Here is a 5,307-nt window from a genome sequence, read left to right on the forward strand (position 1 = left end):
TTTGGTAAATTGTATACTATGTATGCATGTGAGTTGTGAATAATAGTCCCACATAGGTTAGTTTTAAAAAAACAATCTCATTTTATTGGTATAAAAGGAAAGGACTTCTAAGGGATTGAATCATTAAACTATCTTCCCATAAAATTTGTTATTTAGTCACACACTTTGAAACATTATATGTAATGATAATTAGGACTCATGTTAGTTTTGTGGCCTATTGTTATTTCCTAACGTGTTGCAAACATAAATAAATAAATTAATATAAAGTTGAGAAAATAACAAACTTGATGATGTAGGTAGTGAGGAAGCTAAAAAAACATGGCTTTTATGAGGTGCAAAGATTTGGACAAAGAGGTATGTGGGGCCTTCTAGGTGACTTGCTAAAAAACTTGTGTGTTGTTGTTGGACTTTTTAGCAACATGTGAATGAGTTCTTTAATTGTATAAGCCAGCAAAACACACAACTCCTTTAGTAATGGGTAACATCTTAGTCGTAAACATCTTCCATATCTTTCACTGAGGGAGATAGTGACATTGCTTTGCTCCAGTGGAACGAAACACATGGGATATCCACCATAAGGCTGGTTCATATGCATAAATTGTGGCCCCAAGTTCGGAAAAGAGAATATTTTGGGGATGACCCATGTTTTGTTGTGAATGGCTTACCCGTGAAGCAGTGGTGGCTATAGTGGTTGTTGGCTTTGTTAATAGTATGGAAATTGGTGTCCGAAACTCGTCCATTGTAGGAATGAATGAAGTCAGGTTTGAAGGTTTTTTTGTTTAGTAAAGTGAGAGTGAAAGTTTATGAAGTTAGTATAAAAAGGGGTTGAGGCAATGGAACAAACACAAGATTTAAGGTGAGCAAGACAGATACTTCAAAAGAAATTGGTAAGAAGGAAAATTAAGATGAGAATTGAGAATAGGAAAGAGACTCCATTCTATGATACCATGGGATGTAACAATATCAAGAGGAATATTTCATTTGATCCATTTGAGGTAGAGATGTTGATGTGGGTGACATGGATTAAAGTGGAAGCCAAGTAAGAACCCTATAAAATCAAAGGTGGTGGCACCATATGAGGACTGCCAAAAAGAAGAGAATCCCCCATTTCATTATGCCTTAGACTTTTTTAATAGAAGATACGCAATACTTCTACCTGAAGATGGGATATGCCACAAACTCATAGCAACCAAATATATTTATAAAGTTTACTCTTTTTCTTTTTTGTAATAGTGTGACATTAAGAAGATGAAGTAGATAACATCTTCTACATCTTCCCCTTCTCTTTTTGTAACAGATTAAGATTAAATGAGACTCTTCTCTTTCCTATAGAAACTGTCCCCTCAAGATTAATATAGGCGTGTGTGAACACCCAATTTTGTCCTACCTTTACTTTTTATCTTTGATGCAAAACTCAAAAATTATATAAATCGTTTCATGATTCGCAAGAGCATTTGGGTAATTATGCAAGAACATTTGGGTAATTAAGTTGCAGATTAGTATTGTTGAATATGATTCATATGTGGTAATGCCCAAAAATCAACTATGTCTTCTAAATTAATTTACATGCAACACCCAACTTTCCTCTCATTTAGAATAGGATTTTAACATCTTTCAGCAATAATCAAAGTTGGGAAGCCGATAGAAAATAAGTTCATATCACTATGAACACTCGGATTAAGAATTAAGGTATAGTTTGATTAATGCTATCAAAGACCATAACCTGGACATAAAGTTACTCAGGAGCCTACACTATCTATCATACAAACAGTGGCCCGAATTTGGAATAAAAGGGTGCATAGTATAAAATATACGTGCATTAAATCAGGAGATTTCCTAATGAGTTCACCATAGTGTAATTGATATACAAAAAGCTACTGTTAGAATCATGAATTCAATAAATGAGCATGCCAAAGACTGAAGAAAAAGTTGGAGAGCTTGTTAAGCAGTTCTCTGATCAAGGGAAGATAATGTTGCTTGGTGCGGATGACATGGATATTTTCAAGGGAATAAGTTTAAAGCTTTTGGCCATGGAGCAGCTTCTCATTCGGCACCCTGTGTGTCAAGAAAGAGTTGTGTTGGTGCAGATAGCTAATCCTGCAAAAGGAAAAGAAAGTTGTGAAAAAGTTACTCTTGACTAAATTGATGAACAACCGTGACAAAAGGCTAAGTGAGAAAGGAATCTCACTGCTCTTGCATATGTGCAGAAAACTAGACTACAATTGGAACCTTATTATAGCATCTCACCTGGACACTGAGATTTCGCATCTGAAGCTTGTGTTGCTCTTTGGTACCAACAATTAATGATGATGTAAAATAATGAAAGAGGCGAAGAGATATGGTGAACCAAATGGAGCAGTCAATGAGTCTAACACCAAATAGAATCATCCACTACAAAAACAAACAGAATATATTAGTACAAGAAATATAGCAATAACAACATCCTTATTAATAGAAGGGGCAGGGGATCAATAACCAAAACCCTTTATTGTTGATTTTGGCTTTGGCCAACGCCCACAAGCCATTACCAGGTCTGCACTTGAACCTAAAAATCCAGCATTAACCCAAATGAGAAAACAGCCAAGATAACAACAGCTAGAGAGAGAGGATTGGCAGCAAATGAAGACAATGACAATAACGTGATTTGTAGAATCCTCATCAGGAAGATATGCATAGAATTGTTCTTGAATGGACACATTAAACTAGGGGAATCAGTCACAAAAGTTCTTACTAATGTACATACAATGGATACAATTGATACTTCTAGCATACAAATACCTCTTGGAAGATAGTTATAACCATGATTCCCTGAATAAGGCAGATGGTAGTTCAAAAGCAGCAAACCAGAATACATATTCTCTTCTGGTTACACATACACTTAAGTAAATAATAATTATTCCAAAGCAATCACACCAATCAGCCATGAGTTACATGATAAAGGCCAGTTACCATTCTACTCCAATTATGGTCATCATTGGCAAATAAGAATCTTCTCAAACAGTTACGTATGCACATAAATCAGCAATAACTGGGACAATACAAGAGTTTCAAAAAATGCAAACCAGAAGTCATCACCAGTTGGCATATTCCTTTTACAGTTATGTATTCCAGTAAGCATAAAAGGCAAATCAGTAGGTGAGAATTCAGAAATATCTCAGCAGTTACATAAAAATCATAATCAGCATGAATGGGAATAGTTATTGGGCAGTTTCAGAATGGGTATCCAGAAAGCAAAAGGCCAATGCAACATAAACATACAGCTATAAAAGGCATACAACACACGCAAGTCAGGGGGAGAAACATACACAATACACACAACTAGTGAAAAATCCAGACACACATACACTTACATAGCCCCAAACAGAGATCACATACATAACCTATAACCATACAAAAGAACCAGAGAACAGTCAATACACAGTTGTTAAAGAGACATATCATATGAGTCTAAGAATAACTACATTTGCAACGCATATATCAAAGAGTGATATACCACACCCATAAGTCAACAATCAGACCACAGATAGCACAATTATCAAGAAGAGGATAGCACATTCAGAACACACATCACAGCACTGAGCATACACTCAGAATACCAGGATAATCGTACAATCAGGTAAGCATTCCGATCATAAAAGATGTATTCATTAGACATATCATTTATCTCTTAGTTTGCATTCTAAATATATATGCTTACATTAACTGCCTGTTGTTTACTCGGTTGTCCAGAAACGTATATATTTGTGCTAAGTTGAAACGCAAGTTAATCTCAAAAAAGATTTTTTTCATGAAATACAAGCAGAAGGACGTTTTACTTATTATACATCTGTAATAGCTAAATAGACATATACTTTCAGTAAGAGCCTTATATGTAAGTTGTTAAAATGAAAAGCAATAACTGAGGATGCTCATCTTTATCATCATGATGTGTCGGTAACACGAATCTGAGGCTTAATTAAAGAATTATCTAACAAACGGAATCAAGCTTACGGGAGAGCATACCCCTAATTTCCTAGTAACTCCAATAAAGGAATCATTTTCCAGTTGTTAAGAATTTGGTAATCCCAACCCTTTCGGAAATAATTAATTGAAGACGGTAACTAAATCCATACCTCATTTTGGTGAGTTTCCTCTCATTTAGAATAGGATTTTGACATCTTTAAGCAATAATCAAAGTTGGCAAACACACCAAAAAAAGTTGAGACAACCAAAGATAAAAAAAAGATGGCATTTTTTTAGGCGTTCTAGAATCAATTTTATCTTCAAAATCTAATTAACGGTTTATTAATTTCTGGCGGTTTGTTTGAATTTTTTAATTGTCAGTTTTATTTTTTATATTCTAAAATCAAGTCAACGGTTCCATTTTTCATACATAAAAATAACCATTGTCGTTTATCTTTGATATTGAAAAGGAAAATAAATAAACGTTACAACAGTAATGCATACTCCTACCCTTTCCGTATGATTGGTGTTTCTCATAAATAATTAGACTATAGCAATGTTACAAAACAATTTAATTGCTGAATAATATTATTTACGTTTCACTTTGCCAATTTATCAACTCATAATACTCACACTAAAACCTACAAAGAAAAAACAGAGAGTCACCTATTCATATTCAACAGGTTACTCAGTGCTCATGGGGGTTTCACTCCTGCACTTCAATTTTTGAAGCTATTCAAATCCCAATTTCAGTTTCAATGAATAAGGAAATGGAGTAACAAAATGAGAAATAGAGAGAGAGAGAGAGTAACATCATAAGGAGCTATAAAAGTGGGAAGATTATTCCATGAAAGGGGGAGGCAACCAACAGAGAGATATAGATATCATCACTCTAACAATTGAAAAGAGAGAATAATTTTTTATCCATCTCTATAAGTCCTAGATGGAGATATTTTCTTCATAAGTATATACTACATATCTTATTTTGGCATTGCACACGTCTTATCCTCTTTTCCAATACCCTGTATATAGCATATATCTTTTACTTTGCTTATGCATTTTTGGTATGATGATTTTTATTGCAACAAATTCAGTGTTCATTTCATGAAGTTAACTCCCATACTTAAGGACACTGTCTAAAGCATTGAACACTTTCCTAACACCTACAACATCAATTCCTACAGCCCCAACAACAGCTACAACATCAATTCCTACAAGCTCCAACAACACCTTCACTCTCATAGACCAGTTCTCGAAGACCCTCTGAATGTAGCAACTTCTTCCTTGGCTCGTTAGTCCAGAGTTCAGGCTGGATGAAAAGCTACAAGGGTATGTTGTTAATGAAAGAAAAGCAATGTGAAAAAA

At 34.6% G+C, this 5,307-nt stretch overlaps 1 long non-coding RNA gene across 2 annotated transcripts; it reads right to left on the minus strand.

Annotated features, from left to right (window-relative positions):
- Positions 1–1,743: 1,743 nt before the first annotated feature.
- LOC109341654 lies at positions 1,744–3,640 on the minus strand. 2 transcript variants are annotated; one of them, XR_002106975.1, is made up of 3 exons: positions 2,483–3,640; positions 2,248–2,391; positions 1,744–2,097 (listed from the first exon to the last, which is right to left on the minus strand). It is a non-coding gene; the product is annotated as an uncharacterized LOC109341654 (long non-coding RNA). The 2 variants fall into 2 exon arrangements; XR_002106974.1 differs by having other exon boundaries at positions 2,477–3,639.
- Positions 3,641–5,307: the final 1,667 nt, after the last annotated feature.

This window comes from Lupinus angustifolius, unplaced genomic scaffold, assembly GCF_001865875.1.
Source record: "Lupinus angustifolius cultivar Tanjil unplaced genomic scaffold, LupAngTanjil_v1.0 Scaffold_554, whole genome shotgun sequence".
NCBI lineage: Eukaryota > Viridiplantae > Streptophyta > Magnoliopsida > Fabales > Fabaceae > Lupinus > Lupinus angustifolius.